The sequence below is a fragment of the Phragmites australis genome, chromosome 3 (genome assembly GCF_958298935.1).
Source record: "Phragmites australis chromosome 3, lpPhrAust1.1, whole genome shotgun sequence".
NCBI classification, from domain to species: Eukaryota; Viridiplantae; Streptophyta; class Magnoliopsida; order Poales; family Poaceae; genus Phragmites; species Phragmites australis.
Window position 1 is genome coordinate 40,037,813 of NC_084923.1, and position 14,834 is coordinate 40,052,646.

The following is a 14,834-nucleotide window of genomic DNA, read 5'->3' on the forward strand; positions in this document are numbered from 1 at the left end:
TGTAGGCATGCAACGCTCGCTACATGCTGAGAAGAATTATAAAACTGATTTTATTTTTTTGTAAAATTAACTTTTGGAGATAAAGGAAACAAAGTTTACTTTCGCATCCACTATTTATTCGTTCTGGGCTAAATTTTATAGGATGATGTATCGTTTCAAAACTTGACTTCTAGAAAGAAATATCATAATGATCATGATGGCATCTATATTATTTATGAATTTTCGAGCTGGTCAGGCTTAGCACAACAGGAACTAGATATTTTCTTATATGAAGTGGTGAGACAACATTTGTCAACTTCCATTCTTCCTATTCTTTGATTAGTGATAATTATGTCACTGTGCATAAAACTCTCACTATTTTTTCATGTGACAGCTATAGCCCTCAGTTCCAAATTACGCTTGTTTTGTGATCAACCACCATCAGGAACATTAGCAGGTTAATTTTGAACTAAATTTGGACAGTTTCCCAGCCCAGTACTTTAAGTAATGTAAATTTAAGCTGTTACTCTGCCTGCACATATCCTGATACCCCTATGCAGCGAAACTGTTGTAACTGAGCTGTTACTCTGCATGCAAAACTAAACTCCTGATACCATTATGCAATAAAAGTGTGCAAGAAATATTGTCCAGTTGCCTTTACTTTTTGTCCAATGTTTCTACTCTAAATGAAGTCCATTACTTGTGATTTGTACACATGTATGTCAATTGGTTTTGTGCCAAACACTACTGGAGTCATCATGTGCTCATATATTTGCTAAATGTATGTCATCCTAGAACTTCTATGCACTTTTAGATGGAATAGATTTATCTTCAACAAATATTATCGGTACCTTTATGTCGGTGGCACATTTCTACCAAACCAATAGAGTTATGGAGCACTATTTTGTAGCACGTTGAACCTTAAGCCTGCAAGTTGTCATAAAAAAATGATAGTTTTTTCTTTTTTGTCAAGAGTGACTAACTGATTGCCAAATGCAGTGATAGCATAGCCAGCCAGTGAAAGAATCTCGATTTCAAATCATCCTCCAACATGTACCACCTAGAAGAATATAGCCAATATGCTTGAATTTTACTTAGATGAGAACAGGAATAGGCCAGGATAAATATATAGACTGAAAAGGACATCCAAGAATTTTGGAATATGCTCCATGGGATGCAAGTTGCCAGCTGTGCCGATGTGATAACTATGCCAAAATCCATCTGGTACAAGTACTGCAGCACTAGCACAACACATCCATCCATTCGTTCCATGTGCTCCTTATCGCTTGTGGCTCGTTCATATCACGCTCTAACTAGTGGACAAAATATTCTTCACTTGGCAGCGAGGATGACAAAATACTGTACAAAATATTCTTCACTAGTAAGGTAACTAAGGTTGTCTAGATTGCAAATCGAAGGAGCCTGAATCTTTCACATTTTGACTTGTAAATGAACTATATACACCGGAGATGAAGAGCATGTGCGATACGATACATATATAATCTCTCTCTCTCTCTCTCCTTGGTGTGATGTAATTTTCTTCGGGCGCACTGTCAATATTCTCACACGCGAAGAAGTCCAACTGCATGCATCAACATGCGTCCCACTTCCTTCCGCACACAAGAATCCCATGTTGACACAAGACTTGAACCAAACGAGTCCTAAGGCCATTTTAAGGGGTGCAACCGGTCATGAATTGCACACTCTCTTTTGACCCATAAAAAGAGTAATGTAGAACGGAAGCAAGACAATGGCTTGCACGAACAAACATTTCGACCACGCTCTATTGAGTGAACTATGCATAGCGAAGATCGAGTTGTCAATAGGGCCGGAAACAAAGCTTGAGGCTCACGAGCCAACTCGATGGCTAAACAAGCCAAGCCTAAGCTGCCTCCTCAGCTCGGTGGACTAACGAGCTGAGCCCGAGCTGACTCGTGAGCGGCTCGTTGGCTCGACCACCATCTCAGCCCAGGCCACAGAGCTGAGCGCCTAGCCTCCAGCGGACCAGCGCCCTCCCTCATCCTCTCCTCATGCTTTCCTCGAGTCGAATCCCAAAATCTCCATCTAATCTCCTTCATCCCACAGATGCCGACGCACCGCCACCCTCGCTCACAGGATGCAAACTCCCGCCGTCCACCGTGGCGCCATACCGCCGCCTCTCCGCCCGCCCCTTCATCCTCCTCCATCGCCGCGGGGCCCTTCATCCTCCGCTGTGGTCGCGCTCCCATTTGCCCTCTGTCGCCGCCGCAAAGGAATGCGAGCAAGTGCGTGTTCGCTCCCGAGGTAGCAAGCGGCTGCCTCTACCGACATGTAGCACAATACAATGACTGCAGGTGGGGACCGCCGCCGAAACTACATGACGATGGGCAACCTCCACCGCGTCGATGCTGTTGCGTGTGATGAGAAGACGATGTCCGGGAGGTACATGCGGTACGGCGTGCCGACGGCAGTTGAGGTAGGGTCGCTGGCTTGGTGCGGGTGGGCAAGGTGCACGTGCGGCGGCAATGGCGTGTGGAGGAATATGTGGATGGAGAGCAAGGGGTTGAGGTCGATGTGGAGGTCCTTGGACACCACGCCATCAGCCACACAGAAGTTCGGTTTGGCCGCACACTGACCTCGTCAGGGCGGCAGGACCACAGGAGACCCCGAACGTTGCGGAGCTGAGGGTCCACCGGGGCATTGGCCAATGACTGGAGGCGATGACAGAGGAAGATCTTGAAGAAGATAATGTGGATCTTCACGCTAACGCTCAGCATCACAGCATGGATCACGCCGCGTTGCCTCACCTAGGTCCGCGCATCACACGGCCGGATCCTTCGCTCGGATCTGGAGAGAGACTTACCGCCCCAGCCGCCGCCGCCTGAATCCGTTGCGGAGGATAGGATCAGATGGGATTGGATTGGATGTGGTTGGGTGACATGGGAAGGAGAGTGGTTGGGGAAGGGGAAAAGCAAGGGGAATGACGGTTGATGGGGTGGCTACCCGAATGACGATGGTGGCATCGTAGGGGTGGTATGGCAGGAGGAGGGAGGCAGGCGAGGCAAGCAAGGAACTAACAAAGAATCGAGAGGGAGAGGTGATGCATGAGACGAGGAAGGAAACGGTGGGGAAGGGAGGGGATCTCTCTGTTGGTAGCTCGCGAGCCAACTGAGCCGGCTCGAGCCTGAAATGAGCCTGAGTTGAGCCCGTATTTCAGCTCGCATTTTCTATCTCGCCCACGAGTGAGATTGTTTCCACCCCTAATTGTCAAGTCGATTTAAAGGATCGAATGGCCCAAGAGGGGGGTGAATTGGGCGCTAATTAAAATTTCTACCGCTTTCTAAAACAAATAACAACCTTAGCCTATATAAAAGTGAATGCAACTACGTGATTTAAACTAGGACAAGGCAACTAAATAAACAAAATAACTAAGAAAGAGAACGGTAAAGAAAGACTTGCAAGAACAAAGATACTCAAAGTAAAATGCGGGAATGTAAATATTTGGAGAAGAGAACATAAATTTTTTTCCAAGGTTTCGAGAAGTTGGCACTTCCCCCTAGTCCTCGTTGGAGCATCCACCAAGGATGTAGCTCCCCCTTGAGTCACCAAGACTCAAGTGCTCCATCTTGATTTCCCCTTCTCCATCTCCGGATTGGCGGGCATCAAACCAAGTACATCATCTCTTCCCGGGGCTCCCACAAGTCCTCCAAGAGCTCACCGAGAACACCTCCGATCACCAAGACCGTCTAGGTGTTTGTCGGTGAATCAGGAACCGGGGGTCCCCGAATCCCGAGGCCAGGCCAGCAATCCGCCACATGGCGCCATCCCGCGGAGTCTCCTCTGCAAGGTAAAAAAGATTAAGTCCCGGGAGAGGGCGCTCGAGGCCACAGTCGGTGGTCCCCGAGTACCCTAGTTCCCCGATGATCCACGAAGTCTAAGTGCCGAGAAGTAAGTGCTCGGGAAGGTGTATGGTGACCCCCGAGCACCCGAGTCCCCCGACGGCCACGAAGGCTAAGTACCGGGAGAAGTGTGCTCGGGGCCGCGGGTGGTGGCTCCCTGGGCGCCCAAGTATCCCGAGGACCCACTGAAGGAAGTTCCGGGAGAGAGTGCTCGGGGCTGTGTGCAGCAGCCCCCGAGCACTCGGTCCCCCGAGGATCCATGCAAGTGTGCCCGGGAGAGAGTGCTCGGGGAGGTGAACAGTACTCCCGAGCACTCGGTTCCCCGAGGATCAAGAAAGGGCATTCTCGGGAGAGAGTGCTCGGGGAGGTATACAGTGACCCTCGAGCACTCGGTTCCCCGACGACCCAGAGAGTCCCCTGACAGTGGCCCCCGAGGGGCCCACCGATGAGGTGTCAGCCAGTCAAAGGCTCAAGGCCGCATTTAAAGAGCGCGCGTGGCCTGTCACCTCTAACTGCTCCCGCCACGCTCGGTGTCAGTTCCTGCCACATTCTGGCAGAAGGGCGTGGGGTCATTGAATGCACGGGTCCCATCCCGTGCCATTCGGCCCGTCTCGGGATAACGTCGTAAGGGCCGAGGCGTTCCGTCTGCAGCGCTGCTGTGGTAGGGGAACAAGACAGGGCGGGCCATCCCGTTGCCAGTGCATTTACGGTGACGGATGACCGGGCGTGGGACGCATTTTCCACCCCCAGTCACTTCGCCCAGAGGTAATGATGACGCCATTTCCATTTATGGTGTCTCGGAACTCATGCCCCCCTCCCGTTCGGGGCACGCTACTGCCGGCGGGTATTTAAAGCCGGCAGAACGGACGAAAAAAAAGGAGAGGAAACAATTGCTTACAAGCAGAGAAGAGAAGATCGAGAGCACCCAAAGCCGGCGGCTACACACAGACCGAAGAACAAGGAGCCCCAGGCTCTAAGATAGATAAATATTCTTGTAACTAGCAACATCCTTGAGGGACTTTCTCAGGGCATTTATAGTATCCATACAGGAGTAGGGTGTTACGCCACCGTGCGGTCCGAACCTGTCTAAACGTCGGTGCATTTACTCCGTTCCGCATTAGATCATTCCACCCCACCGGCCATCGCATTCATACCCATTTATTTCTCCGGCGAACATATTCAAGATCATCCCCCCGACCGAATCTCTAAAAAGGGGTCCCTCAGGATCCCTGCAACAGGAGTTAATCCTCCGACAGTGTTGCCAACCACCGAGAGTAACAAGCTTCAAGCTTCACTTGACAAAGACCAATCCTAGACAACAGCTAGATGCACACTCGTTACTCTCCAAGCACTAAAGATGTCCTTAATCTTCAACTAAGAACTTGAAATTAACACAAGTGCTCTCTCTTGCTTCTAAATGACACACCAAGTGTATGAGCTGTTACAGGGTCGCAAGAGCCACTTATGAGACCAAATGAGTGGGTATATATAGGCTATGGATCAAGAATTAGCGGTTGCCTAACAACCCAGAATTTTTCTTAACGCCGGAAGGTCCGGTGTGAATAACTCTCTCCACATCGGAATATCCGGTGCTAATACCCTTGACAGAATAGCCGTTAACTATTCCATTAGCCGTTAAAGCTCCGGCGTTTCATCCGAACTAACGCCAGATCATCCGGCGCATTGAAACTGGCCAGATGATAGTTTGCAACCTTTCTGTATAAAATCATCCGGCGTTAACTCTTCAGTACGCCGGACCATCCGGCGTGTAGAATCAAGCCGAGACTGCACTGCAAAGATTGCTCCGGCGATCTCACCACTCGAACGCCAGACCATCCGGCGTGGACTTCAACAATTTTTCAACTCAGAACTCTTAGGAAATTGCTCTGGTGCTGACAACAATTTTGGCGCCGGACCATCCTGGATAAGCTAGAGAATTTTGCTGACCTCAACCAAAGTAAACTCCGGTGAGTACACTCTTCATACAGAGGATCATCCGGTATGTTGAATATTCGCTGAATTCATCCAATTCAAACAATCTTGAGTTCTAAATTCTTGGACACTCAACCAAAAGCTTGTATGAGCTACCTAGCTCTAGAGATTCACAAGTGTGCATCAACAATGTCTAGACTCACCTAGGTCAAGCTACAACTCTTAACCCCCCCCCCTTATAGTACGGTCAAAAGACTAAAGAGAAATAGAACCTATACTAATCTAAGTGTCCTTCATCTCCTTGTGACACTTAGAACTAGAAGATCCTTAATCTTCATGCACATATCCTTTGATCGTCCATATAAGCGCTTAAAGGGCCAAGAGTATCAAAGCATCATTGTGAACTAAGTTTTTTTTTTCTTTGATACCGTTCAAAGCACATATGTTAGTCATAATGATACGGTTGTCATTAATCATCGAAATTCTTACCACTTACCTAGGGGTCTAGATGCTACATCGATTGTGCCGGCTGCCGCATGAGACCGCTCGTACATACACAATGCATTGGTAGTAACCTAAGCTCTTTGCTAAATGTATGTCATACTAGAATTTCTATGAACTTTTTAATATTTTCTTTTATTCCCACTACGCTAGAACAACACATTAGTGACGGGTGATAACCTTCATTAGTGACAAGTTTCATACCCGTCACTCTGAACGCGTCACTAATGATGACCCATTAGTGACAGGTGCCGACCTATCACTAATGACGGTCATCAGTGACGAGTCATAGTTGAGACCCGTCACAAAAATACGTCTCATATAGCCTGAGCAGACCTGTTGCCTGTCACTAATAATGGTCATTAGTGACTGGTGCATTTACCACCTGTCACTAATAATCGAGTCCCAGTGACGGGTGATAACCTCACGCGTCACTGTTGACTCAATCATTAGTAATAGGTAGTAACCGCATCCCGTCATTGGGACTCGATCATTAGTGACGGGTGGTAAATGAACCCATCACTGTGACTCAGTCATTAGTGATACGTGAGGTTACAACTCGTCACTAATGTGCTCATCCCCCAAAGGGTTTTACTTATTTCCTAACTGCATCCTGAAGCAATGTTAGGATTTGGCAGCCGTCTTTTCATGCAAACAAGGTAATACACATACATATATCCACATCGAGATCACTCATAACATTCATGCCATAATCAACATACATTTCAAGATATCCACATTGTAGGGACCAAAGTCACGAGATATCCACATATACATAATCAAAACGTACAACACCGCAAGTTCACATCAAGAATAAAAGTACAAATTACATAAGTAAAAAATGGAACCATAAATTACATAAGTCAGTACACTATCTCCCTACAATGGAACTCGCCTTTCAAAGAGACCACTTCGGTCATTATGAATGAGGCGATCCGTTCTCAAATGTTGAAGAGTGCAGACTCCTCGATGTTGCCGTTCGGTAAGTTGAGTTCCTGCTGAATGAAAGTAGTTATGAAAAAAGTATGCAATTAGCGTGAGAAAAATTATTTTATCATCAGATATTAGTAATGAATGAAAGCAGTTATGAAAAGACTGTGCAATTATCTTACATCTGGGGATTTCATATCCTTTGCTGCCATGGTTAGCACCATGTGACGCGCAACGTAGAAGCCACATGCGTTGCCCGGTGATTGTTAGTGGTACTGGAGAGGGAAAAAACCGTCAGTTCGAAAGAAAAAAGGTAGTAATAGAGTATTTGCAAATATATCTGCTGTTACTTACCATGAAGATGGTCTTATGTGTCAGTATGCGGGGCTTATTCAGATCGTACTTTGGATCACAACATATATATGTGTCAAAAACCCTACATCCAAAGAGGGATCCGTTAGTCAAAAATTGGAAAAAGCTTGAAAAGTTCAATATGTAACCTAAGTCATGAAGAACTTACTCGTCGAGAATTTGTTTGCCCAAAATAAAGTCACGTACTCCTCTGTTCACTATTATGTCCTACTACTAGTCTTGATAAATTGAGGTACTAGACTAAGTACCACTTAGGGGCAATGACCAGTAAGATCCAATGGTCACCCGTTTTGTGGGCGACCATTAGGTAGTCCTTCTTCAAAAAGTGGCTCATTGCCCTAGCCACATATCCCGCAACGAATTTCCTTTCTTATTCCATCACATAAATTGTCATAATTTAGGGGTCAAAGAATCCGAAGGGCTTCTTCTTCCTCATTTCTTGCACCAAGTCTCTTAATTCTATATGCACATATCGACCACATATTTGACATTAGGTAACATATACAAGAGCTCAATCAATATATATATATATGCACATATCAACCACATCTTCAACATCAGGTAGCATATACAAGAGCTCAGTCCAAATTATAGATTAGATAAAGATAAGAAAGACCGATTTATGCCCAAAAACACATACACTTCAGCTTCCATATTTATGCATATTGAAAAGCAAAAATTCTACATGGCCGTTGCAGGAGTACCAACTCTTATGTCAAATAACAATGCTAAAAATTCATATTGTCACACCTAAGTAGACTACATTGTCACACACAACCTCAATAAGGCGCTGTCATCATCGAGTAATATAATTCAACATCCCATTTGCATTCACCGCTGACACACAAAGTATGGAAAAATGCACAAAAATAACTAACAAGACGTAGATTGTCTATGTGGGTTGACTCACAGCACGATAACAGACGAGAACAAAGCAGAGCGGAGCAGCATGACCACCACACCATCACGGAGCATAGCACCACAACCACCACTCCACCGCAACAGAACAAAGCAGAGCAGAGCTCCACAACCATCACACCACCACAGAGTAGAGCAAAGCACCAGGGCCACCACCACACAACGGTGAGGAGGAAGAGTGTAGTGAAAATGGCTTCATTAAATCATGATTATGATTTTAGTGATTAATGACAGCATAGTCAATGGGACTAACATGTTTGTCAAGAATATATGATAGTAGGTCTCATGGATGCAATACATGAAGAAGCTATCGCAGCCGGGATAAAGTTAGACTGAATTAGAGAAGTCCTAGAAAGATTTGCCTCACCGGATGTTCCGATGCTCTGGGTGTTGAACTCACCGGAGCTTTGATTGCTTATCAAGACAGAAAGAGGATAAGTTCAACGGATGCTCTGATGTATAAGTTAATGAATCACCAGATGAATTCTTGGGTGACACATGGCCAAAATTGTTAGAAGTGTTACACCGGATGGTCCGGTGCTTTGTGTGTTGAACTCACCGGAGTATATTTGTCAAATGGGAGAGAGGCCTGAAAACCTCATCTAAAGGTTCGGTTTTTGAGCAGAGTGCTCACCGGAGCAATTCTTCCAGAGAAGGTGTCGTGGTGAAGAATGAAGGCTAAGCCTCATCGGATAGTCCGATGATCAGTGGGAATTGCACCGGAGCATTTTCAGAGAAAAGAAGAGAAGGCTCAACCCACCGAATGGTCCGATGTTGAGAAGGATGAATGCACCAGAACATTTTTATCAGAGAACGATGCGGCTGTTGAAGATCGAAGGTTCAACCCAACGGATGGTCCGGTGTGAATGGAATGAACACTGGATAATACACCAAACAATTAATAGTGCAAAGAAGCAGAACAAATTTCAAGGCATCAGATGGTCCGATGATGAAGGTTGTGTAACACCGAGCATTATTTCTAGAGAGGGTTGCATTGGCTCAGTTGGCTGAAGTCAACCCAACGGATAGTCCGGTGATAAAGTGATGTGCACTGGATGCATACACCGAAGCAATTTACATAGAGAAGAAGGAAAGACTCAGATGGTTCAAGATAACTAACCAGATAGTCCGGTGATGAAAATGAAGTATACACCGGTGTGTCTGGTGTTCACAGAGGCTTGAGAGGGGTTCCAACAGTTAGTTTGTGAGAGTGTACTCACCGGATAATCCGGTATTAATAACTTTTCTAAGCCGTTGGGTTAATGGCTAGTGCGCGGGTTTGAGGCTATAAATACCCACCCACTCGACCATTTGAAGGTGCTGGAGTACAGAGAAGTTCATGTACACCTGAGAAGACATCCAAGCCACAAAAGTGCTTAAGTGATTATCCAAGGCGATTAAGCACAAGATTAGAGAGTGTTTAGTGCTTATAGGCCTAGAGAGAGTGTCGCTAGGTGATTGCTGCCTAGAGAGTGGATCAAGGAGTGATCGAAGCTTGTACTAAGTGGCATGCCAGCACCTTGGAATCTTAGTGACTCATCAGCAAGCTTGTTCATCCTCTGACTTGGTGTGGAGCGGCGGCGAGGCGATTGTGTAGGGACGCAGAGACCCTTGCCTTGGTGGCTCAAGCTCCAAAGTGATCACGGCGGTAAGGAACCAGAAGAGAGGCTAGTGGTGAGACCTTACCTTTATGGCTTGGTGGCTCATCTGGGTGGAGGCATTGTCTTTGTGACTTGGTGGTTCAAGAGCCGTGACTGGGTGCTGACCGGGAGCATATCATTTGTGGAGCTCCAACGTGGACTAGGGGTAGCATTCATACCATTGATACCACGGGAAAAAATCCTTGTGCCAAGTTTTTTTTTCTCTATATTATTTATATTTCCGCATTTACATTCTTGCAATTTACCTTCTTAGATAGGTTGCAAACGCTTTGACCGGTAGAGTGGACACAATAGATAAACTTAGAGCACATTTAGATAGAAATCGATATAGATTTATCTTGTGTTGTTTTTAGAGCTGAAATAGTTCTAAGTGTCCTAATTCACACCCTCCCCCCTCTTAGGACGTCACCGATCCCTTCAAAGGGGAGGGCGAGGAGGCAGCGTTGATGAGAAGGAGAGGGAGGATGAGGAGCCGGCGTTAGCAAGGAAGAGGGGGAGAGCGAGGTGGAGACGTCGGCGAGGAGGAGGGGAAAGGCAAGGTGGAGGGGAGGGCGAGGTGGAGGCATCGACGATGAGGAGGGGGAGGGCGAGAAGGCAACGTCAACGAGGAGGAGGAGGAGGAGGAGGAGGGTGAGGACTTAGGCAAATTCAGGCTAGGGTTCTGACAACCATTTATATAGGTAGGTCATTAGTGATGAGTGACTACTTTTACCTGTCACTAATTACCTTCATATTAGTGACGCGGAACATAGGCCACATCACTAAAGGTTCTATCGCTCATCACAAATAACCGATATTCCTATAAATTCATAAAATTCATCAAAATTAATATAACAGGTGTGGTATGGATATGTGGTCAGGACATGTGGTCTGAAAGTCATTAGTGATGGGTTATAGCTATGGCACATCACTAATGACTAAGTAATTAGTGACGGGTCATAGTTTTCACTGGTCACTAATGTGTTTACGACCCATCACTAATGACTTTCAGAGAGATTTTGGTATATTTTCTTTTAAGAATAGAATTTCTTTTTTTCCCTTCTAATTGAATTATTTCCTTTATAAATTTATTTACAATTGCATAAATTCATAAAAATTTATTTTTGGTTCATAAAAAATCGTCACAAGTAATCTAAATTATATTCATCACAATATGACAACAAGATACTGATAGGTGTCATAGATTCAAACTTAGAGTGTCAATCCATATAAAATTCAGACTTAAGTGAATATTACAAATATTACAAATTTGATGTTACATTGATTCATTGCATCACTTGGACTGTACTCGCCGTGTTTGTGCTTTCTTGGATTTCATCAAATTATCGTACTCGTCCTCATTAACCACGTTTTCAACTCCTACGATCCGTCTTTTTCTGACGCGAACTACATGGAGTTTCTTATTTGCCATGTTAGTCACATAAAACACCTAGGTAACCTATTTAGCGAGTATGAAAGGTTCGTCCTTATAATAGACATGTTTGAGATTATCGCTAGTGAATCTGTACTTATCTTTGATAACGCCCTTTGTCTCATGCACCCAACAATACTGAAGCAGGGGTACCTTGAATCCCAATTAACATATCTCCTATATCTCCTCTATCTAATCGTAGTATGTACTCATGTGCATGTTGTTATCATTAGCATCTATACGAACATTGATGATCTGGTATGTGCTTTTTTGATCTTTGGCAACCATGTAAAATGTGTAACCGTTTATATCGTACCCTTGATATGTTGTAATTGTGTATATAGGGCCCACTACTAGTTTCTTGATCAAATCACTTGTAGGAGTACTCGATTGATTGATTCGATCGTGAAACCAAATGTTGAACCTATGCATATGTTGCTTCACAAGCCAAGTTTTGGTCCGCCGTGGATTCTCTTAAAGAAGCAACTGATTGTGCTCATCAATATATGAGGACACTTCGCTCATTTGTTGCAAAATGAGAAAATGAGCTTGGTCGTATGCCTTTCGCTTATTAGTGATGAGCTTTGAGACGACTGGTCACCATTATCTTTAGTGACGGGTCGTTTACCTGCAATCGCTAATGACCTCCTCATTAGGTTTGTCAACCGGCCCGGATAGGGATGACAATTTCCCCTGTCGGGTCGGGTCCCCGCGGGTTTCAGACCCGATGGGGGCGGGTTCAAGTGGAAAAATAGCCCCGCGAAGCTATCGGGTCAAATCGGTTCAGGGCCTCGACTCGGGTCGGGTTTGGGTTCAGATTTGTTTTTTCACCCGCGGGTGTCACCGGAAACCCTGCCCACCCAGCGCCTGGGCTCGCCCCGCTCGCCCACCCTGCCCCGATCGCCCGCTATGCCGCGCCTGCCTCGCTCGCCCACCACGCCCCGCCCGCCTCGCTCACCCGCGCCGCTCTCCCACTGTCGGATTTCGGGTTGCCTCGTCGGGTTTCGAATCCCCGTCAGGGCCGGTGGCGGGGGTGGTTTTGCGCTCAATATCGATTTTGGGTCCAGATCGGGTTTGGCAAGTTGGGTTTCGGGTTCGGTTCCATTCCAGCAAAACCGGGCGGGGGCAGATCCATTGCCATCTCTAGGCCCGGGTCACACCCTAGTGACGAATCGTCACTAAACCCGTCACTGATAGTACATTAGTGATATTTTCTGTTCAGTCGTTACTAATGTTGCGTTACTAAAGGTGATTTCTTACGTATTGACCTGTCCTTACAAAATAAATGCTACCACTCTTATAAATAAATGATTTGTCTTTTCTCATGTAGTATAAATGAAATGTAACAAGGTTATTTGAGATATTTTTTTAATTTCTATGTATAAGTTTAAAATAACATAGATTGTGATTTGTGATCGGAGGGAGTTATGAAGAAGTTTGTTCAGAGAGCTAGGAGGACGTGATCGAGCAATTCTTAATATTAGGAGATGTAATTGATGCCGTCCTAGAAGACCCGAAAGGAGAAGAAAAGACAAACCTCACTTATGTGGAATACTCCTTCCGTTCACGAATTTCTATCGATTTTGAGTACTATTCAAATATTGATCGGTTAAGTGTTTAGAAGTGTGTGCAAATCATTGTAAGTATATACTCCTATGAATACTTTGGATGAGTAATTTAATGATGCTTTTAATTTTTACTTGACCGAATATCTCTTTTCTACTGTATAAAACATAAGTCGATTTCATGTCACTTTTCCCCTCTACTCTCCTCTTATATAATGAAAACTCTTAAAATTCAAATAATTTATTCATTTTTACTATTTATTCTCGTCCTCTAGCCCACCCAGCTAGTTACCGTCTACTAATATAGACCCGTTTTATTAATAAAAATAAATAAATAAATTATGAAAAAATTAGAATATAATTTCCTACTCTTTTTATCACATATAAAATTAAATTACAATATTACTTACAACCTATTCGTTCGACAGTGTTTTTATACATCTATATTCTTATATCTTAATTTTATATTTAATATTACTGTATCTAATATTTACGTTTGTGTTGTAACACATGGTGACTTAGCTAGTTTTAAAATCATTGCTCACGAAACTTGAGTAAAGTCAGAATTGTAGCCCATGTGGGGAAAGTCAACTCTGTGTGCGGCTCTGGGCTCCGATGCGTTATGCGGCCGGTCCTAGCTGCACGTCCGGCGGTTTTCTGCCACACCTTTGACTTTTTTTCTTTTTTTTTTCTTTTTTTTTACTAATTAGGCCGCGCGCCCGCGCCTTTGACCTCGATGGGCCTACGCATGCACGCTCGAAGTCGCGAAGCATTCGCGTCGCCAGTCACTCGACCAATCCAAGCCTGCCACGTCAGATTCTTCGCAGCTTCTCTCTAGCAAGGGGAACAGGTTGCCACGCGGCGTGACGGTGCACGGGTTTCGAGCTGTAGTGGGTACAGAAACTACGTATCGAGAGTAATGGTGACGAATACTCCGTCTTATTATAAATATACGTCGTTTTAACCTTCTCAATTATTCTCTAAATATAAGTTATTCTTAAATTTTTATATATTTTTTCTCTTCTCTTTCCTTCTTGCTCTTGTTTAATTAATGCTATCACTCTCACAAATGAATGTGTTATCTTTTCCAATGTATAATAAATAAGTGATAATAAGATCATTTGATCTACTTTCTTAATCCTTGTGTATAAGTCTAAAACGATCTACATTTGCAATCGGAGGAAGTACGTAGTAGATAGAGTAGAGAAAATCAGATAATGAAATCTTGTATTTATTGATTAAAGTGTTTATATATTTATATATAACAGAAGGACATGATAAAAAAAAACATATCTATTGAGGAGACACTGTTTCCTAATAGATATAACTATTGGTAATTAATTATATGCTTATACCAAAAGGTGTCTATTTATAATACTCCTTATTGATCAATTATTTTAGTCGTAAATTTTTTATTGAAAACTCATCTAAAACCCTCTGAAAAAAATAAGAAGAAAACAATATATTAATATACCATTAAAACTCCTTTCAAAACTAATGGAAAAATATAAGAAAAAAATGATATGACATATATTGATTATTGCCTCATTGTAAGTTCATACGAGAAACCTAGGAAGGAAAAACTCAGTAGTGAGCTTAGAAAATAATAATTATGATCTATAGATCATATTAAAACATCTGAAAAACTTCTTGAGGAAATAAGAGGAACAATAGTGATATGCTGTTA